Genomic DNA, 24,197 nt, shown 5'->3' on the forward strand with positions numbered 1-24,197 from the left:
ATGTTGAGGTTGGTTCCCCCTGTGCCCACTTTCTGGAGAGTTTTTATTATAAATAAGTGTTGAATTTTGTCAAAAGCTTTTTCTGCATCTATTGAGATGATCATATGGTTTTTCTTCTTCAGTTTGTTCATATGGTGTTTCACATTGATTGATTTGCATATATTGAAGAATCCTTGCATCCCTGGGATAAATCCCACTTAGTCATGATGTATGTTCCTTTTAATGTGTTGTTGGATTCTGTTTGCTAGTATTTTGTTGAGGATTTTTGCATCTATATTCATCAGTGATATTGGTCTGTAATTTTCTTTCTTTGTAGTATCTTTGTCTGATAAAAGGGTGATGTTGGCCTCATAGAATGAGTTTGGGAGTGTTCCTTCCTCTGCAATTTTTGGAAAAAGTTTGAGAAGGATGGGTGTTAGCTCTTCTCTAAATGTTTGATAGAATTCACCTGTGAAGCCATCTGGTCCTGTACTTTTGTTTGTTGGAAGATTTTTAATCACAGTTTCAATTTCATTACTTGTGATTGGTCTGTTCATATTTTTTATTTCTTCCTGGTTCAGTCTTGGATGGTTATACCTTTCTAAGAATTTGTCCATTTCTTCCAGGTTGTCCATTTTATTGACATAGAGTTGCTTGTAATAGTCTCTTAGGATGCTTTGTATTTCTGAGGTATCTGTTGTAACTTCTCTTTTTTCATTTCTAATTTTATTGATTTGAGTCCTCTCCCTCTTTTCCTTGACGAGTCTGGCTAATGGTTTATCAATTTTGTTTATCTTCTCAAAGAACCAGCTTTTAGTTTTATTGATCTTTGTTATTGTTTTCTTTGTTTCTCTTTCATTTATTTCTGCTCTGATATTTATGATTTATTTCCTTCTGCTAATTTTGGGGATACTTTCAATAAAAACAAATTCAATGCTCTAGTTTGAGATGCTCTAGTCAATCCCTATTTCTTTTAGACATGATTTTGTGAGGAAGTTCTATTCTTACCTCTCCAATGTACTTCCAAGAAGTATAATCATAGTTTTATAAAATTTATTTCATTATCAATATCATAACTGCCTGATTATATATTGTTAATGGAATACCATTTAAACACAAATGCTGGTCCACACCTAATAATATTTTTATTAATGGTGATCTCATATCAGTAAAATATACACAGAAAACTTTGTTAAACACAGGAATAATTTTTTAACTAATTTAGTTTTATGGCTCCTGTAAAGTTAAATGTGGAAAGAAAACAAACACATAAATGTCAGAAAAGTACATTTTATTTATGTCATTTTATTTCCAGTAAAATAAAATTTATTTTACTAGAAACAGAGGTAGAAACATCATTTTAAAAAATTAGTTGAAAACTTTCTAAGTTCTACTTTCTACTTCAGAGATAAATTATTTTCTTCACATTTGTCTACATTTCTTTTTAAAGATTCCAAATTCTGAAGTAGTCCTATATAAGAAGCTCTTCTTTGAAAGTGACAACTGTAGACTACTGCATTAACATGGCTTTTTTGGAATAGAAGTGCCTGTTGACTCTGATAACCCGGGTTGAACTTCTTTTCCCAAGGCTATCCTGCTGTCCATAAAATCATGCACAGTCCTTGCCAAACCATTTTGATGAGATAGTCTGGCTTCATACAATGCCTGACTTATTTTAATCTAAGTAAATTATTTTTTATCTTATAAATCTTCAGTTTAATATGCTTAGCTTTTATATATCTTATTCAACTTAATGCTCTGAGATACTCTAACTTAGAGGAACTCACTAACATTTGGAATTCAGGGAAACAAATAAGACTAAAAACAAATAAACATTGTTTTAATATCATCATTTTTATATTTTTATATACTATAATTCATCCTATAGATAACAAAAATTATTAGGAGAATTTAACACAAACAAAATTCACCCACCCAGCCAGTCTGTAAAGAAAAGATAAAATGCATTCTACAAAAAGCTGAATCAAAATTTTGCCCAAACTTTCTCTTTAACTTAAGTTTCTTAGGCATACTGAAAAAAAGGGACTAGGTAAAAATATAGATTGAGGCAGGACTGTCAAAATGGATCTTTTTTATGAGAAACATCTGGAAAATTTGCAATCTCTCCTAAAAATCAAACTCTCCTCTCTCATTTAATTCATATGGCTCTCTTCTCCTCTTTAAACTAGTTTAGTAAGAAGGCCTGGTGGCAGGGGAAAGGACCCTCCCCCAAGAACAACTTTGATTATTCACTTCACAATGGCATATGACAGAAGCTTTCCAGACTTGGCTGAGAAAATCCTTGTGAAGTATCTGCTAGCTGTTATCACATCCCAACCTGCTGGGCACTTGCAAATATGACTGTTTAAAAGCCAGTTGATCCCCTGCTGCTACTCTCTGGGAGAGAGTTTTCCCAGAGGCCCAAGCTGCTACTAAATGAGGCCTTATGCAACTAATGTCAAGGAACAAACTAATTTTGTTTTATAACTCCAACATTACACAAAAAATTAATGAAAAGGGTGTTTTGGTGTGAAGAGAATAGAGTATTAATGGGTTACTAGAAAAAATTTGCCATGTTGAGGAGGAAATATTTCAAGAGAGTTTACAGAAAGGAATAATTAGAAAGATGCTTCAATTCAGACTGGTTAGAGCCCTTAACATAGAAGTTCTGTAATACCCTGTACATAATTTGCTTTACAATTGTCCCATTATTTATTACCTGTTTCATCAGACCAAGCTCTCCAGATCCTTGTATGGGCTTGGCATCTAGTTACCATGGAATAAATGTTGGTAGAAAAAAAAGAAATGAATGAATTACTAATGTTAATTTATGATTGACTATAGCAGTTTAGCTATATTTTGCTTCTAATCCTTCGTATTTTACACTGAAAATTCATTTTATTTATTTGGGTTTATAGACTATTCTTATGAATTTCTTAAATTCCCTTGGTGTCCTGGAGATTGGTTCCAGGAACCCCGTGGATACTAAAATCTGAATATTTTCAAGTCCCTCACATAAAATGTGATAGTACAGTGGGCTCTCCATATCTGTGGTTTCTACATTCACAGATAAGGAAGGTCAACTGTACTTTGTGTTTCTTCTTCTCTAATAGCAGTTGTTAGGGGAGGGGGAATAATTTTGAATCTCTGAGTACTTTTGGCAATCTACGGAAATTTATGCTTACCAAGACTTGGGAGTGGGGGGTGGAGCAGTTATGGCATCTAATGGGTAGAGACCAGGGATACACTAAGCAACTTACCATGTACAAGAAAGTCCCCAAAACAAAGAATTATCTGGCTCAAAATGTCAATAGTGTTGAGGTTGAAAAAAACACGTCTTAAAAAATCTGTTCTTCTCCACTAAAGAGTTTTGGGCTGTCTTTTTTTTTTTTTTCTGTCAGTTGAAGCTGTGATGTCTAAACTCTGGGCCACATGATGAACATTGTTCCTTCACTTTCCTGTCACCCTTGGGGTCTGTTAACACATTTTCAGGTAATTACCTGCAGCCAAAGATCAATAAAGTTGCAACCTGGAACAAATCAGTACATAGGCCAAGGTTGTCCCCATTCATTTTCTAGACTTCATTCTAAGGAGAAATGTGTCTTGGGTAAAGGCCTGCCGAGGCCCCACCACTTTTTCTCTTACTCTAGGGAAAAATTTTCCTTTTTATTTTTCCAAAATAAGCTATTAGAATGCAAAGGGAAGGGAACCTTCAAGAAGGTGGAGGAGTAAGAAGTGGAGATCACCTACATCTCCACAAATACATCTACATAAGGAAGAACTCCTATAGAACACCTACTGAAGGCTGGCAGAAGACCTTAGACTTCCCAAAAGGCAAGAAAATCCCTACATACCTGGGTAGGGCCGAAGAAAAAACAGAGACAAAAGAAAAGGGACAGGACTCATACTTCTGGGAGGGAGTTGAGAAGGTGGGAAAGTTTCCACACACTAGGGAGCCCCTTCACAGATGGAGATGGGGGTTGGGCAGGGAGGAAGCTTCAGAGACAAGGAGGAGAACACAGCAACAGGGATGCAGAGGGCAAAGCAGAGAGATTCCCACACATAGGATCTGTGCTGACCAACATTCATCAGCCTGAGAGGCTTGTCTACTCACCCACTGCGGTTGGTGGGGGCCAGGAACTGAAGCTCGGGCTTTGAAAGTCAGACCTCAGGGAGAGGACTGTGGTTGGATGCATGAACACAGCCTGAAGGGGGCTAGTGCACCACAGCTAGCCAGGAGGGAGTCCAAGAAAAAGCTTGGAACTGCCGGAGAGGAAAGAGACCTCTGTTTTGGGGTGTGAGAGGAGAGGGGATTCCTTCCCAGTGTGCCCACAGAAGGCAGAACACTGCCTAAGCAAGTGTCAGAGACAGGCACGAGACACAACTATCAACTCGGATTCCAGAGACAGGCGTGAAATGCTAAGGCTGCTGCCACTGCCACAAAAAAAATCCTGTATGCAAGCGCAGGTCACTATCCACACTGCCCCCACAGGAGCCTGCCCAGCCAACCACTGCCAGGGTCCAGAGATCCAGGAACAACTTCCCCGGGCAAACACATGTCATGCCTCAGGCTGTTGCAATGACATGCCAGCCTCTGCCACCTCAGGTTTGCCCCATATTCCAATTATGATTACCATACCTCCCCTCTCCCCAGCCTGAGAGAGCAAGAGAGTCCTAATCAGCTGCTGCTTTAACCCACTCCTGTCAGGGCGGGGAACAGTTGCCTGAGGGCAACGAACATGCAGAGGTGGGGCCAAATCCAAAGCTGAAACCCAGAAGCTGTGCAAACAAAGAAGAGAAAGGGAAATTTCTCTGTGAAGCCTCAGGAGCAGCAGATTAAATCACCACAATCAACTTGATAAACCCTGCATCTGAAGAATACCTGAATAGACAATGAATGATCCCAAAATTGAGGTGGTGGACTTTGGAAGCAATTGTAGACTTGGGGTTTGCCTTCTTCTTCTAATTTTGTTTCTGGTTTTATGTTTATCTTTGTATAATATTTAGTGCTTATTATCATTGGTGGATTTGTTTATTGGTTTGGTTGCTCACTTCCTTTTAAAAAATATATATATTTTCCTTTTTCTCTTTTTGTGAGTGTGTATGTGTATGCTTCTTTGTGTGACTTTGTCTGTATAGGTTGGCTTTTACCATTTGTCCTAGGGTTCTCTTTGTTTGTTTTCTTGTTTTTTTTCTCTCTTCCTCTTCTTCTGAGCCATGTGGTTGGCAGGGTCTTGGTGCTCCAGCCGGGTGTCAGGCCTGAGGCTTAAGGTGAGAGGACTGAGTTCAGGACATGGGACCACCAGAAACCTCTCGGCCCCACGTAATATCAGTTGGTGAGAACTCTCCCAGAGATCTGCATCTCAACACTAAGACCCAGCTCCACCAAACGGCCATCAAGCTCCTGTGATGGACGCCCCATGCCAAACAACTAACAACACAGGAACACAACCACATCCATTAGCAGAGAGGCTGCCTAAAGTCATACTAAGTTCACAGACACTCCAAAGCACACCACTAGATACGCTCTGCACACCAGAAGGACAAGATACAGACCCACCCACCAGAACAGAGGCACCAGACCCCTCCACCAGGAAGCCTACAAAAGTCACTGAAGAAACCTCATCCACTGGGGGCAGAAACCAAAAATAATAGGAACTACAAACTTGCAGGCTGCAAAAAGAAAACCCAAAACACGGTAAGTTAAACAAAATGAGAAAACAGGGAAATAAGCAGCAGATGAGGGAGCAAGGTAAAAACCCACCAGACCAAACAAATGAAAAGTAAATAGACAGTCTACCTGAAAAAGAATTCAGAGTAATGATACTAAAGATATTCCAAAATCTTGGAAATAGAATGGAGAAACTACAAGAAACATTAACAAGGACCTAGAGAACTAAAGAACAAATAAAGATGAACAACACAATAAATTAAATTAAAAATACTGTAGAATGAATCAACAGCAGAATAACTGAGGCAGAAGAACAGAGAAGTGTCCTGGAAGATAAAATAGTGGAAATAACTGCCACAGAGCAGAATAAAGAAAAAAGAATGAAAAGAATTGAAGACAGTCTCAGAGACCTCTGGGACACATTAAATGTACCAACATTCAAATTATGGGGGTCCCAGAAAAAGAAGTGACAAAGAAAGCATCTAAAAATACATTTGAAGAGATTATATTTGAAAACTTCCCTAACATGAGAAAGGAAATAGTCAGTCAAGTCCAGGAAGTGCAGAGAATCCCATATAGGATAAATCCAAGGAGAAACACTCCAAGATATAAATTTATCAAACTATCAGAAATTAAATTCAAAGAAAAAATGTTAAAAGCAGCAAAGGAAAACAACAAATAACATATAAGGGAAACCCCACAAGGTTAACAGCTGATCTTTCAGCAGAAACTCTGCAAGCCAGAATGGAGTGGCAGGACCTATTCAAAGTGATGAAAAGGGAAAACCTACAACCAAGATTACTCTACTCAGAAAGAATCTCATTCAGATTCAGTGGAGAAATTAAAACCTTTACAGACAAGTAAAAGTTAAGAGAATTCAGGACCACCAAACCAGAGTTATAACAAATGCTAAAAGAACTTCTCTAGGAAGAAAATAAAAGAGAAGGAAAGACCTACAATAACAAACCCAAAGCAATTAAGAAAATGGTGATAGGAATATACATATTGATAATTACCTTAAATTTAAGTGGATTAAATGCTCCAACCAAAAGACACAGACTGGTTGAATGAATACAAAAACAAGACTGGTATATATGCTGTCTACAAGAGACCCACTTCAGACCTAGGGACATATCCAGACTGAAAGTGAGGCCATGGAAAACTGCAAGTGTAAATCAAAAGAAAGCTGGAAGAGCAATTCTCATATCAGACAAAATAGACTTTAAAATAAAGACTATTACAGGAGACAAAGAAGGACACTACATAATGACAAGGGATCAACCAAAGAAGGAGATATAACTATTGTAAATATATATATACCCAACATAGGAACACCTCAATACATAAGGCAAATGCTAACAGCCATGAAAGGGGAAATTGACAGTAACAATAATAGAAGGGGATTTTAGCACCCCACTTTCTCCAAGGGAGAGATCATCAAAAATGAAAATAAAAAAGGAAACACAAGCTTAAAAGAAACCTTAGACCAGATAGACTTAATTGATATTTATAGGACAGTCCATCCAAAAACAACAGAATACACTTTCTTCCCAAGTGCTCATGGAACATTCTTCAGGATAGATCATATCTTGGATCACAAATCAAGTCTCGTTAAATTTAAGAAAATTTATATCATATCAAGAATATTTCTAACCACAATGCTATGAGACTAGATATCAATTACAGGAAAATAACTGTAAAAAATACAAACACAAGGAGACTAGACAATATGCTACTAAATAACCAAGAGGTCACTGAAGAAATCAAAGAGGAGTTCAAAAAATACTTAGAAAAAAATGACAATGAAAACTCAATGACCCAAAACCTATGGGATGCAGCAAAAGTGGTTCTAACAGGGATATTTATAGCAATAAAACCCTACTGCAAGAAACAAGAAAAATCTCAAATAAACAAACTAACCTTACACCTAAAGCAATTAGAGTAAGAAAACAAAGAAACAAATAAACCAAAGTTAGCAGAAGGAAAGAAATCATAAAGATCAGATCAGAAATCAATGAAAAATAAATGAAAGGGGGCTTCCCTGGTGGCACAGTGGTTAAGAATCCATCTGCCAATGAAGGGGATATGGGTATGATCCCTGGTCCAGGAAGATCCCACATGCCGCAGAGCAGCTAAACCCATGAGCCTAACTACTGAGCCTGCACTCTAGAGCCCGCCAGCCACAACTACTGAAGCCTTTATGCCTAGAGCCTTGGTTCCATAACAAGAGAAGCCACTGCAATGAGAAGCCCATGCACCGCAAAGAAGAGTAATCATGCTTGCCACAACTAGAAGAAGCCCGTGATCAGAAGCAAAGACCCAACACAGCCAAAAACTAAAAAAAAACTAAAAAAAAAAAAAAGCTAATGAAGGAAACAATAGCAAAGATCAAGAAAACTAAAAGCTAGTTCTTTCAGAATGTAAACAAAATGATAAACCATTAGCCAGACTCATCAAGAAAAAGAGGGAGAAGACTCAAATCAACAGAATTAGAAATGAGAAAGGAGAAGTAACAACTGACACTGAAGAAATACAAAGAATCATGAGAGACTACTAAAAGCAACTCTATGTGCCAATAAAATGGACATCCTGGAAGAAATGGACAATTTCTTAGAAAAGTAAAAACTTCCAAGACTAAACCAAGAAGAAATAGAAAGTATGAACAGACCGATCACAAGAACTGAAATTGAAACTGTGATTAAAAATCTTCCAACAAACAAAAGTTGAGGACCAGAGGGCTGCACGGGTAAATTCTATCAAACATATACAGAAGAGTTAACACCTATCCTTCTCAAACTCTTCCAAAATATAGCAAAGGGAGCACCCCTCACAAATTTATTCTGTGAAGCCACCATCACTCTGATACCAAACCAGACAAAGATGTCACACAAAAAAAGAAAATTACAGGCCAATATCATTGATGATCATAGATACAAAATCCTCAACAAAATACCAGCAAGCAGAATCCAACAGCACATTAAAAGGATTATACACCATGATCAAGTTGTGTTTATCGTAGGAATGCAAAGATTCTTCAATATATGCAAATCAATCAATGTGATACACCATATTAACAAACTGAAGGATAAAAGCCATATGATCATCTCAGTAGATGCAGAAAAAGCTTTCAACGAAATTCAACAACCATTTATAAGAAAAACTCTTCAGAAAGTGGGCATAGAGGGAACCTACCTCAACTTAATAAAGACCATATATGACAAACCCACAGCCAACATCATTCTCATTGGTGAAAAACTGAAAACATTTCCTCTAAGATCAGGAACAAGACAAGGTTACCCACTCACACTGCTAGTATTCAACATAGTTTTGGAAGTTTTAACCACAGCAGAGAAGAAGAAGATATAAAAGGAATCCAAATCAGAAAAGAAGTAAAACTGTCACTGTTTGCAGATGACATCACACTATACAAAGAGAAACCTAAAGATGCTACCAGAAAACTAGCAGAGCTAATCAATGAACTTGGTAAAGCAGCAGCATACAAAATTAATGCACAGAAATCTCTTGCATTCCAATAAACTAATGATGGAAAATCTGAAAGAGAAATTAAGGAAACAATCCCATTTACCATTGCAACAAAAAGAATAAAATACCTAGGAATAAACCTTCCTAAGGAGACAAAAGACATGTATGCAGAAAACTATAAGACACTGATGAAAGAAATTAAAGATGATACAGACAGATGGAGAGATATACCATGTTGTTGGACTGGAAGAATCAACATTGTGAAAATAACTATTTTACTCAAAGCAATCTACAGATTCAATGCAAGCCCTATCAAGCTATCAATGACATTTTTCACAAAACTAGAAAAAAATTTCACAATTTGTATAGAAACACAAAAGACCCTGAATAGCCAAAGCAATCTTGAGAAAGAAAAATGGAGCTGGAGGAATCAGGCCCCCTGACTTCAGACTATACTACAAAGCTACATTAATCAAAACAGTATTGTACTGGCACAAAAACAGAAACATAGATCAATGGAACAGGACAGAAAGCCCATAGATAAACCCGTGCACATGTGGTCACCTTATCTTTGATAAAGGAGGCAAGAATATACAATGGAGAAGAGACTGCCTCTTCAGTAAGTGGTGCTGGAAAAACTGGGCAGCTACATGTAAAAGAATGAAATTAGAACACTTCCTAACACCATACACAAAAATAAACTCCAAATGGATTAAAGACCTAAATGTAAAGCCAGACACTATAAAACTCTTAGAGGAAAACTTAGGCAGAACACTCTATGACATAAATCACAGCAAGACCCTTTTTGACCCACCTCCTAGAGAAATGGAAATAAAAAACAAAAATAAACAAATGGGAACAAGTGAAACTTAAAAGCTTTTTCACAGCAAAGGAGACCATAAACAAGATAAAAAACAACTGTCAGATTGGGAGAAAATATTTGCAAATGAAGCAATGGACAAAGAATTAATCTCTAAAATATACAAGGAGTTCATGCAGCTCAATATCAAAAAAACAAACAACCCAATCCAAAAATGGGCAGAAGACCTAAATAGACATTTCTCCAGAGAAGATATAGATTGCCAACAAACACATGAAAGATTCTCAACATCACTAACCATTACAGAAATGTGAACCAAAACCACAATGAGGTATCACCTGATACAAGTCAGAATGGCCATCATCAAAAAAATCTACGTACTATAAATGCTGGAGAGGGTGTGGAGCAAAGGGAACCCTCTTGTACTGTTGGTGGCAATGTAAATTGATACAGCCAATATGGAGAACAGTATGGAGGTTCCTTGAAATCTAAAAATAGAACTACCATATGACCCAGCAATCCCACTACTGGGCATATACCCTGAGAAAACCCTAATTCAAAAAGGGACACGTACCACAATGTTCATTGCAGCTCTATTTACAATAGACAGGACATGGAAGCAACCTAAGTGTCCATCAACAGATGAATGGATAAAGAAGATGAGGCACATATATACAATGGAATATTATTCAGCCATAAAAATAAACAGAGTTGAGTTATTTGTAATGAGATGGATGGACCTAGAGTGTGTCATACAGAGTGAATTAAGTCAAAAGAAAGAAAACAAATACCATATGCTAACACATGTATATGGAATCTAAAAAGAAAAAAGAAGATTCTGGTAAACATAGGGGTAGGACAGGAATAAAGACACAGAGGTAGAGAATGGACTTGAGGACATGGGGAGAGGAAAGGGTAACCTGGGATGAAGTGAAAGAGTAGCATTCACATATATACACTACCAAATGTAAAATACACGGCTGGTCAGAATCAGCCGCATAGCACAGGGAGATCAGTTGGTTGCTTTGTGACCACCTAGAGGGGTGGGATAGGGAAAGTGGGAAGGAGGCGCAAGAGGGAGGGGATAGGAGATATATGTATACATATAACTGATTCACTTTGTTATACAGCAGAAACTAACACAACACTATAAGGCTATTATGCTCCAATGAAGATGTTAAAAAAAAATTAAAAAATAAAATGCAAAGGTACCTCAAGAGAGTCCTGGATCTCCACCTATAAATACACCTGTGTGTACATACACCAACCCATATAAACCCTACACACATCTAGATTTTTTTGCTCTTGCTCTGGAAAATCTAAAACCAAATTCTAGACTGCAAGACACATTTGAGCTTTTTCTTCCAGCCTTTTTTTGGACTGCCAGTTCAGTGATAAATTAGAAACATAATGTGAATAAAGTAAAAACATTAGCTATTTTCCTCTGCTTGTCTATAAGTGACCTAAGGTGGAGAAAATGAATTGACTTTTGGAATCAGAAGTATAGATTAATAATTTTCTGTTCTATATCATGTGCAATTAATTATAAAACCTTAAGAAATTTTAAAAATATAATCATAATAAAGCAGAAATAGGTGACTTTATGTTTCTTTGATTCTTCCCCTTGAACAACACACTGTAAGATAGAATATTTGGTGTTCCAAGGCTACAGAGATGAGCTGTACTAGATTCTTTTCTCTGTTTCTACATTCTTTTCCTTTCTGTTTCTGTCTTTGATTTCTGTAGGCTAGAGGCTAATCATAAGGTCACCCTGGTCCCTGACCTTACTCTTGAGACCATGAAGCCAGTTGTTACATTTTTACATTTCTCTAGTTTGCTGTCATTTAATCCAAGTCTTACATCAGCACTTCCAACTATAAAAGGCAATGTAAGAACCAGTCACCAGTCTAAGTTGGCTGAGTTAACTGTTTCTCAAACACCTACCTTGGGTTGAATTAATAACTCTTAGTCACATCCTTATGTTTTTAACTTCACCTTCAGATTCTGATTCTAGTAATAGAAGCAATAACTCAAGTCTTAATTACTATTAGTACCTGTGCTTAAAATTCTAAACACATTCATAAAACATTCATTCAATAGTTTCTCTATTAATAAGTATCTACTTAGTGCCTTTGATACAAAAATTTTCAGTAAAATGAGAGCAAGAACATTGATAGAACAAAGTTTACTTCTAAATAAATAAAACAAGACCATAATGGAGGAAGAGTCATAAATTTGGATCAAGCCAAGTTTACTAATATGGGTTCACTAAGCAGAGATTCTGCATTTAATGTTGTAGTTCCAGGAGTTAGCAAAGGTTCTAACAGTTTGGTTGTTTAGCTGAAACGTGGACCAAAAAGTGGCCCATAGTTGGAAATGCCAGGCCTGTTTTCATTTAATGTAGTGTAAGGGGTTCAAAGGAATAGGGAGATTGAAATGCTGGAGAGGATTTGTCATTTAAGACCAAATCAACCTAACTGGGAGTTTCCAGAAGACATACTTCTCACCATTGTGAGAAATGAATTTGTGAAGGAGCCCTGGCATTCTTGAAGAGCTCTGTGATCCCTCCTCTCTATACACCAGACCTTACAGCAGGAACAGTATTTACTGTATTGAGAAACCTAAATGCAATAGATGTAATTGGATCTTAGGGTAGCAGGAGCCACCAGGAGGGACTCAACCATCATAGGGAAGGTGGGCTTGGTTTACCATAATGGCCAACAGAGTCAATGCAACAATCAGAATATTCTGACACCTGAAATCCCATAGCATTGGTTAGTTAGATCTTGGTGTTTCTAGAAGTGAAATAAATAAGAAGCCTACTAAATTCTTACTTGATCTACGTAAGCAGAAATTCTAGGTCAAGTAAACAAAAGTCAAATCTAAATCATGAAAACAGAATCATGTCCCCTCCATCTATTTCCAGACTCAGCCAGTTTACAGACCCAGAATCACTTGAATGATGTAGAGGCCTGGTTCCCTTGAGGATGAAACCTTGTACACTACCCGAAAATTATACTGTTAATTGTTTTCCTATCTTTTCCCAAAGGGACATTCAGCTTTTTACTAGTGTAACTATGCATTAGGGAAAAGGACATAATCAGAATTTGGGGGGGATTACTGGACACTGACTCTGAACTGACACTAATTCCAGGAGACCCAAAATGACATTGTGGTTCACCAGCCAAAGTAGGGGCTTATGAAGATCGCATGATCAACAGAATTTTAGCTCAGGTTTTCTCAGTGGGCTAACTGAGTCCACAAACACACCGTGAAGTTATATATCCAGTTCTGGAATGTATAGTTGGAATAGACATACTCAGCAACTACAGCATTGGTTCTATGACTTATAGAATGAGGGCTATAATAGTAATAAAGGCCAAATGCCTGGAAAAAATTGTAAACCAAAAGCAATACCACATTCCTGGAGTGATTGTAGAAATTATTGCCACCATGAAGGACTTGGAAGATGCATGAGTAGTGATTCCAACCGCATTCCCATTCAACTCTCCTATTTGGTCTGTGCAGAAGATAGATAAGACTTGGAGAATAGTGGTGGATTATCATAAGCTTAACCAGGTGGTGGGTCTAACTGCACTGCTGTACCAGATGTGATATCATTGCTTGAGCAATTTAATGCATCCCCTGTTACCTGATATGCAGATATTGATCTGACAAATTCCTTTTTCTCCATCCCTGTCAAGAAAGACTACCAACAGCAGTTTGCCTGCAGCTAGAAAGGCCAGCAATGTACCTTCACTGCCCTACCTCGTGGGTATATTGATATCTAGCCCTATGTCATAATTTAGTTCACAAGAATCCTAGTCACTTTTTATACAAGATATCATACTAGTCCATTACATTGATAGCATTATATTGATTAGATTTAATGAGCAAAAAGTAACAGCTACTCTAGACTTATTGGTAAGACATTTTTATGCAGAGGGTGGGAAATTAATTCTGAATAAAATTAAAAGGCTTTCTACCTCAGTGGCACATCAAGATATCCCTTCTAAGGCGGACAATAAGTTGTTTCATCTGGCCCCTCTGACAACCAAAAAATATGCACAGCAGCACAGCATCTAGTGGACCTCTTTGGATTTAGAAGACAACATATTTCTCATCTGTGGTGTTACCTTAGCCCACTTACCAATGGCCTGGTAAGCTGCCAGTTCTAAGCAGGTTACAGTATAAGAGAAGGCTCTAGAACAGGTCCAAGCTGCTCTCCCTCTTGGTTCATATGATCCAGCAGATCCAATGGTGTTTGTAATGGTAGAGTCAGACAGAGATGCTGTTTAGGACCTTTGGCAGGCCTCTGGAGGTGAATTGAAGTGCAGGTACTTAGGATTTTGGATTAGCCCTGCCTTTTTCTGCACATAACTACTCCCCTTTTGAGAAGCAGCTCTTGGCCTGCTACTGTGCCTTCGTAGAGACTGAACGCTTAACCCTGGGTCATCAAGTTACCACGCGATCTGAGCTGTTCATCATGAACTGGGCATTATCTAAACCATCAAGCAATAAAGTTGGGCATGCCCATCAGCACTTCAATATCAAAATGAAGAGGCACGTGATCAGGACTGAGCAGGCTCTGAAGGCACAGGTAAGCTACATGAAAAGGTAGTTTGAATGTCCATGGTTCCCATGCCTGCAACTGCTTTCTCTCTTCCAGTATGTACCTATGGTCTCTTTGGGGAGTTTCCTATGATCACCTTACAGAGGAAGAGAAGACTCAGGACTCTTTTACCATTAGTTCTGCACTGTATGGAGGAACCACCCAAAAATGGACAGCTGCAGCACTATAACCCCTTTCTGGGATATCTCTGGAGGACAGTGGAGAAGAAAATTCCTCCTAGTGGGCAGAAGTTCAAGCAGTGTACCTGACTGTTCAATTTGCTTAGAGAAGAATTAGCCAAACATGTGATTATTAAATGATTCATGGGCTGTGGGAAGTTTGACTGGATGGTCAGGAACTTGGAAGCAACATTATTAGAATATTAATGACAAGGAAATTTGGGAAAGAGTTATGTGGGTAGACCTCTGAAGAGGCAAAAAAATGTAAAGGTATTTGTGCCCTATTTGAATGATCACTAAAGAGTGTCCTATTTGAAATGATCACTAAAGAAGGATTTTAATATCTAAGTGGATTGGATTAGATGACCCATTCTATGGATACCTGTCAGCCTCTTTACCCAGTCACTCCTACCATCACCTGATAGGCTCATGAACAAAGTGACCATGGTAGTAAGACATAGAGTTATGCATGAGCTCAGCACAGTCTTCCACTCATCAAGGCTGACTTGGCTATGTCCATTGCTGAGTATCCAATCTCCCAGTTGCAGAGGCCAACAAGGAGTCCTCAGTTTGATACCATTCCCTGGAGTTATCAACCCAGGTGGCAGGTTGGTTATAATGGACATCTTCCATCATGGAAGGGTCAGCATTTTGCATTTACTCTGGATAAGGATTTGCTTTCTCTACAAACAATGCTTCCACCAGGAGTTATAACAGTGATTCCATTGAACAGGAAGTTAAGATTGCCACCTAGCCACTTTGGACTCCTAACGCCTCTGAATTAACAGGAGAAGAAAATAGTTACTGTGTTGGATCAAATGATTGATCCTGAATACCAAGGGCAAATTGGACTACTACTCTGCAATTGGACTAGTATATCTGGAATACAGAAAGATTAGAGTGTCTTATTATTATCATGTGTTTTAATTAAAGTCAATGTAAAACTACAACCATCCAATCAAGGCAGGAGTACTAATAGCCAAGACCCTCGGGAATTAAGATTTGAGTCACATAATCAGGTAAAAACTATGGTCAGCTGAAGTGCTTTCTGAAGGAAAAGGAATACACCATGGGTATTGGAGAAGATAGTTATAAATACCAACTTTAATCTCATGACCAATTACAGACAGGAGGACTGTAATTGTCATAAGTATTTCTTCTGCATTTTGTGTGGGTGTGTTTGTGTATGGGTGTGTATGTATATGTAATACCAATACCCTTTTTTTCTCTCTTATTCCCTCATCACATAAGATATATTGACTTTATGTCATAGTATTTAAGTTACAGGATATCAAAGGGAAGAGTAAATATCACTCAAGGACTTTACCTCTTCTTCTGAGGAAGGGTTTAGTGCATTTTCAATTGCATGCAGGATAGCTGTATCATGTTAGGTAGAATTAGGACTTTGTTATTATCTTCATTTGGAGATTAAGTATGGTTTAAGGAGATGCATAAGGCTGGGAAGTTAACAAGAGGTGTTCTTGTGATTGTTAATTTTATGTGTTACCTGGGCCATGGAGTGCCCAGATGTTTGGTAAAACATTATCCTGGGTGTTCTGTGAGTGTTTTTGGAGGAGATTAATATCTGAATTGGTAGACTGAATAAAGAAGATTGTCTTCTGTAATAAGGTGGCTCTCATCGAATAAGTTGAAGGCCTGAATGGAACATAAAGTCTGACCTTCCTGAAAGGAAGAAAGAACTCTTCCACCCTGACAGCTTGAACTGAGATATAATTTGTTCTTGTCTTCAGACTCAGACTAAAACTTTGGCTCTCCTTGGGTCTAAAGCCTGCTGGCTTATACTAGAACTAAACCACCAGCTTGCCAACTGCAGATTTGGGGACTTGACTTCCTTTATCTACCACCTTCCATGAACATGAGAGAAGATACTGAGCAAAACAACATGATGCCTGTCCTCTTGGTACTTATAGTCTGACGACTTCATAGTTGTCCAGTCCTGCACATAACATAAACTATCTCTGATACTACTGATAGTTGTAACCTCTCCTTATATCCTGATTTTAGAGCCTGTTTTTCATTTTTCATTTTTCATTTACACTTTCTTTTTATTTCTCCTTTTCCATTCTGTCTTCCTTTTTATCTGCTTCAGTATGTACTTATTGAGACTTTATGATGAGAAATACATAGTGCTAAGTACCCTGCTGATTAAAAGATGAAGGTGACTCTGCCTCACACTCAATGAGTTCAAAGCCTGCTGAAGGATCTGCTAAATGGCAATGTTGGTATATTAAGAGAGAAGTAATTCTAGTAAAGGAGGATGCTTGAGGGACAGCTTCAGGGAGAGAGATTTTTGAGACGATCTTTTAAGAAGAAGCAAGGCAAACAGATATAACACTCTACTGGACTGATGGTTCACACTGAGCAAAGATTTAATAATACCCCCCAAAATTAATGAATATGAAATTGTGTGGTTCCATGTGGTTAGGCTAGGGGCACTGTTTTGAAGAAAAGACAAAATGCTAGTCCAGGAAGAGCCTAGAATGGTGTGCTGAGAAAATGTAGAGGTGATATTTCTTATACCTTCAAGATACAACATAAATAAATGTAGATATGTAACTATTGGAGCTATAAATTATTTATAGAAATAATATTGCAAAATGGAATCTATAAACCAGTTTTCAAGTCTTGTTTCATTCTCTGATGGATTTGGGTTTTTATTGAATTATAAAAAACAAAACATTTTCATACTGTGTTTATTATTATAATCTTTCTCTCCTGGTTAAAAGATTTTCGTTTTCAACAACTTCAGATGACAGACTGTAATTTTGCCTTTTCAAGCCAATTTTCATTGTCTTTTCTTAACGAAAATCACCTAGACTTGTCATGCCTGGTTTAAATTACTTCTGAATGTGCCTCATACCTTAATGTGCAATTCATAATGGATGATGATTTATTTATCTAGCATTTTTAACCAAAATGTTTTCAGGGTATATTACAGAAGGTGGATCAGTTATCATCAGAGTCCTTGGAAAATTGTCTTCTTTAGCAGTGTTTTTGGTAGGTATTAATGAACTTTTTCCTTTCTTTTAAGGACAAAAACTGAAATCTGCTTCCAACGTTACAAATATTTTAGGAAATTTTAGGTGATAGGTGGAGTTGGGAAAATTTACAGTTTCTAAGGAAAACTTCAATACTCTGAATTACTCCATAGAATGTACCATATTAGTGATTTTTCATGATTTTGCAACTAAACGAACTATAAAAATTAGGTCACTTGACTAGACTGCTTCTGTATTCCCTTCAATCTCTAAGTTTGTATGATTTCATATTTCTAAAATGATAACTCCTTTATAAAAATTCTTGGGAACCATTAGCATAAGTGAACTTAGAAAATGATATACGTTTCTTCCTATATCTCTGATCTTAATTTTAGTCTTTGAATTAGGTTTTAAAATAGTTTTTGTCCCACAAAAGTCCAGGGATGTATTTTATTAAAGATAATTTTCTCTGAAATTCTTCTAAGCAAGTAAAGGTATAAAATGTAGTATTTACAACAATGTGTTTTGGAGTCTGATGACCTGGTTTTGTAACTGTACTTGTTTCTATTAACAAGTTATGTGATCTTTGGTATGTTACGTATCCTCTTCGAACGACAGTTTTCTAAACTATAAGACAGAGATAAAAATAATTTCTTCCTTGCATTGTTTAATGAATTAAATATGATAATTAATTCAGAGCACTTAATAGAGTGCCTGGCATAGAGCCCATGATCTGTAAATTGTAGCTATCATACTTAATTTAAAAAAATTAAAATCTTAGCGAAGTACCTTTGACATTTTAAACAAAAGGATATTTTACTTGTCTGCAATTTGTTATTTCTACCCATGTATTTTGTATATGATGAAAATTTCATACATGTATTTGTAACAAGCAGTTTACTTTCAATTTTGGCATTCAATCTATGTTAAATTCCATTGGGTTGTCCAAAAGTTTCATTTTGTTTTTTCCATAAGATGGCTCTAGTAACACTTAGTTGTCTTTAACTTCATTTGAAACAGTTTTGTTAGATTGTATGTGACAGCTGTCAAATCAGCATGCATTTAGAAAAAGACATATCAAAGTTGGTGAATTCTTGTGTAGCCATTTTACTTTTGAAGATGGAAGAAAAAAGGAACAGTTTTGGCATATCATGCTTTATTATTTCAAGAAAGGTAAAAAAGCAACTGAATTTGTGCACATATGGAGAAGGTGCTGTGACTGCTCGAACATGTCAAAAGTGATTTGCAAAGTTTCATGCTAAAGATTTCTTGCTGGATGATGCTCCACAGTTGGGTAGACCAGTTGAAGTTTATAGCAATCAAATAGAGACATTAATTGAAAACAATTAATGTGATACCATGAGGGAGATAGCCAACATACTCACAGTATCCAAATAAAGCATTGAAAATCATTTGAACCAACTTGGTTATGTTAATCACTTTGATGTTTGGGTTCCACATAAGTTAAGTGAAAAAACCTTCTTGACTGTATTTCCACATGTGATTCTCTACTTAAAGGTAATGAAAACGTTCCATTTTTAAAACATATTATGACGGGTAGTGAAAAGTGGATACTGTACAATAATGTGGAATGGAAAAGGTCGTGGGGCAAGTGAAATGAACCACTACAACCATACCAAAGGCTGCTCTTCATCCAAAGAAGGTGATATTGTGTATATGGTGGGATTGGAAGGGAATCCTCTATTATGAGCTCCTTCTGGAGAACCAAATGATTATTTCCAAAAAGTACTGCTCCCAATTAGACCAACTGAAAGCAGCATTTGATGAAAAGCATCCAGAATAGTCAACAGAAAATGCATAGTCTTCCATTAGGATAATGCAAGACCACATGTTTCTTTGATGACCAAGCAAAACTCACAGCTTTGCTAGGAAGTTCTGATTCATGAGCGTATTCACCAGACATTGCACCTTCAGACTTCCATTTATTTCAGTCTTTACAAAATTCTCTTAATGGAAAAAAATTCAATTCCTGGAAGACTGTAAAAGGCACCTGGAACAGTTCTTTACTCAAAAACATAAGAAATTTTGGGAAGATGGAATTACGTAGTTGCCTGGAAAATGGCAGAAGGTAGTGAAACAAAAGGGTGATACGTTGTTCAATCAAGTTCTTGGTGAAAATGAAAAATGTGTCTTTTATTTTTATTTAAAAAACAAAGGCACTTTTTGGCCAACACTATACTTCACTTACTCATTTACTGCTTACCCATAAATGTGTGTTTCCACTATTGTATTTTTCCTTCTTTCTTTCTTAGGCTATTTTATGCCAGTTTTAAGACATCACTACAAATTCTTTGACACTCCTCAGCTCCTCTTAAACCTAGGAAGGCTTGTAACTACTATAACCAAAATATTACAGAAATGATGCTAAGTGATTTTCAAAACTTAACCAAAAGTATACACAGCCCCTACCTTGTTTTCTAGAACAGGAGTCCTCTACCCCTGGGCCATGGACCAGTACCGGTCTGTGGCCTGTTAGGAATTGGGTCACACAGCAGGAGGTGAGTGGCAGGTGAGCAAGCCAAGCTTCATCTGTATTTACAGCCTCTCCTCATCGCTTACATTACTGTCTGAGCTCCACCTCCTCTCAGATCAGCGGCAGCATTAGATTCTTATAAGAGTGCAAACCCTACTGTGAACTGTGCATGTGAGGGATCTAGATTGAGCGCTCCTTATGAGAATCTAATGCCTGATGATCTGAGGTGGAGCTGAGGTGGTGATACTAGTGCTGGGGAGCAGCTGCAAACACAGATTGTCATTAGCAGAGACGTTTGATTGCATAGATACCATAATAAATCAATTGCTTGCAGACTCATATCAAAACCCTATCAGTGAGTGTCTAGTGAAAACAAGCTCAGGGTTCCCACTGATTCTGCATTATGGTGAGCTGTATAATTATTTCATTATAAATTATAAAGTAATAATAATAGAAATAAAGTGCACAATAAATGTAATGTACTTGAATCATCCTGAAACCATCCCCCAGCCCCCATCCTTGGAAAAACTGTCTTCCATGATACCAGTCCCTGGTACAAATAAGGTTGGGGACAGCTGCACTAAAACAGTCCATCTTGACTTTGTGAACGCCCATGTAAGAACCCCGCCTAACCTGATGTCACCATGCTGGTGCTTTGCTCAAGGGTTCCAGGTGAGGGCCACTATTCCACAATCTTCATCAAGGTGAAAGATATGCAAGTAAAGCATGGTCAAGTCCATTCACAAACTAGATAAAACCAAGTAACCACTTTCAGTATCATGTGGAGTAGAAGAAATAGACAGCTGATTCCTGAGAAATTCCTGAACCACTTAATTATAATATTTAATAAATGGTGTCGCTTAAGGTTCTAATTTTGGATAGTTTGTAATGCAGCAGCAGTGGTTAACTAGAATGAGTATGTTCTTGGAGCATACACTTTAAACACTCATCATTTTGACCCCCAAATATTTTGCACTTGCCAAATGGATGCTGAAAATAATAGACCTCATAATGAGGTCTACTTGCACATACAATTGGAAAGAAGTCCCTTCATTTTAGGGAAGAAGTAACATAGTTATTACTTAGAAAACCCATTACAAGTGCAATTACTTGCAGGCTAGTTTCTGCCCCTATGGCTAATTGTAGGCAGAAGATTTGAATGAAAAATTGAATGCCTACTAGAAACTGCTTATAAATGTATTTCTGTATTACTCTGTACAGTTTTCTGGTGACCTGTGACTATTTACATCATAAGACATTACTCAGAGTGGAAGTCATGCTCCTGGGACTCTAAGCTAAAATTGTGTCATTAAGTCATTTTTGCCTAAAATTCTTTACATTTTCATATTTTACTTTTTATCATTAGCTTTGATATGCTATTAACTTGTCCTTTTAACCTCTTCAATGTGTCCAGTTGTGACAACTCCATTATATTGCATAATAAAAGAACACTGGCCTATTCATAGCATTCTAGAGGGAAAAAAAAAGTATTGTGAGCTACATCCTTTTTAATGTACACTGTGTGTTTATTACATATAAACTGAAAATTAATATAGCCCCCAAAATATAATAATTCAAATTGCCATAACCTGGAAACAAGAAAAAATAAATGTATGTCTCTATAACTTTATTATAATATGTGTGTTATATACCTGTGTAATGTATTACAAAAATGGTGCACGTCTACATATTGTCAGTAAACTTCTCTATTTACATAACAATATATTATAGTCAGTAATGCATGCTAAACAAAAATGTTTGCTCTTGTTTTTAAACTTTACATGTTATTTTATTCTTTAACTTACTTAAGCTATTATTGTTATACATTTATATCATTTTCAATTTTTCACTAAAATAAAAAACATATTGAAGAAAATCATATGTATCTTTGTGCATTTGTCTAGTTATTTTTTTAAGGATATATTTCTAGAAGTGGTAATCATAGATCAAATTTATAGATGTGTTTGTTGAGTAAGAGATGCCTCTTACCACATGAATAGTGAGGATAGTTCCTTAAATGGTCAATATGATAACTAAAAGAAAAATATCTTTTTTTTTTTTTTGTGGTATGCAGGTCTCTCACTGTTGTGGCCTCTCCCATTGCAGAGCACAGGCTCTGGATGTGCAGGCTTAGTGGCCATGGCTCACAGGCCCAGCCGCTCCATGGCATGTGGGATCTTCCCGGACCAGAGCATGAACCAGTGTCCCCTGCATCGGCAGGTGGACTCTCAACCATTGCACCACCAGGGAAGCCCCCATTCTTGAATTTAAGAGACAAAACACTCAGTACCCTATAAAAACGTAATTTCCTCCTTATATATTCTGGTTCATCATGATAATTGTCTAACCTGAAAATGAAGAAATGTCAGCAGCACAGTCGGCAGTACTGAGAGGTCATGGAGTAAAGGAAAGTTGGGACTGGCACCACTCGTCTTTAGGTTTCTGGGGACAATTATTAGGATTTCACCCTGAGTAGATTTTGTTACCATTTGTTGAAATCACACAAACAAATGGTAATTTGCTGATACTTGGGTATGGAAGAATGCTGAGCTAGGCAAGCGTGGAGGCAGTTCCTGTGTGTGGAACTGCACCAGTTATAATCTCATCACTCAACCTTACATTTTCCTCACTAGTTCATATGCACCTAGTGATGTAATCAAAACAGAACAAACCTCTACCATACTTAGTCTCAACATGAGTTAAGCTTGATATCTACATAGAATAATTCTGAAGAGTTTGAGCACACACACCCACTCCCAATGCACACACATAAACAGACATACTATCTGACACTAAAACTCTGCTAAAATTCATCTCAGTTTAGCTGCTCTTTACAGTGAGAAAATGTAAGATACTGGTTTGAAAATTTTCCAACGAAATTAGTGTCTAAGAATTAAAAATGTAAACATTTATAAAAAATATTGGAGACTAAAATATGTAAGATACATATGAAGAATTATATCCTTATCTTTTGAGAACTATTAGATACATATTTTGACAAAGAAAAAAAAAGAAAATAGTCTCTTCAACAAGTGGTGGTAGGACATATCCACATACCAAAGAATGAATTTGGACATTTATTTTACTCCTGCAAAAAGGTCATTATCAAGAAAGAGAAATGACATACAGAATGGGAGGGAATATTGCACATCATATATATGATAAAGATACTGTATTATTCATGGTTCTCCAGAGAAACAGAACCAATAGGGGATAATTGTAGCTATATAGATATAGATATAGATATAAGAAAAAGAGAGAAAGAGAGAGAGAAGAGAGATTATAAGAATTGGCTCACACTCTTATGGATGTGGAAAAGTTCCACAGTCTGCTGTCTGCAAGCTGGAGAACCAGGGAAGATCATTGTATAATTTGATCTGAATCAGAAGTTCTGAGAACCACGGGAGCTGATGGTGTAAGTCCTGGAGTCCAAGGGCCCACAAACCAGGAGCTTTGATGTCTGAGGGCAGTAAAATATGGACTTCCCAGCTCAAGCAAAGAGAATTTGCCCTTCGTTTGCATTTTTGTTCCATTCAGGCTTCCAAAGATTAGATGAGGCCCACCCACTTTGGTAAGAGATCACTTTACTCAGTCTACTGAATCAAAGGTAGCTTCTTATAGAAATCACAGACACACCCAGAAACAAAGTTTTACCAGCTATATGAGGATCCCTTAGCTCCATCAAGTTGACCACATAAAACTAACCTTCAAAGGTTTAACATGCAGAATATATTTTTCAAAACTTCTAAAACTCAAAAAAACATTTAAAAATGGACAATGGACTTTAATAGATATTCCTCCAAAGAAAATATACAAATGTCCAAAAAGCACATGAAAAGATGGAGGATGTCATTAGTTATTAGGAAAATGCAAGTCAAAATCTTGAGATACCACTTCAAACATACTAGGATTGCTATAATAATATTTTTTAAAAAATGGAAATTAGCAAGTGTTGAAAAG

General features: G+C 37.0%; 1 pseudogene; it reads left to right on the forward strand.

The window, feature by feature from the left end:
- The window catches only part of LOC132488024 (uncharacterized), a 76,262-nt pseudogene that overhangs the window by 6,867 nt on the left and 45,198 nt on the right, over positions 1–24,197 (forward strand).

This window comes from Mesoplodon densirostris, chromosome 4 (assembly GCF_025265405.1).
Source record: "Mesoplodon densirostris isolate mMesDen1 chromosome 4, mMesDen1 primary haplotype, whole genome shotgun sequence".
Taxonomy (NCBI): Eukaryota; Metazoa; Chordata; class Mammalia; order Artiodactyla; family Ziphiidae; genus Mesoplodon; species Mesoplodon densirostris.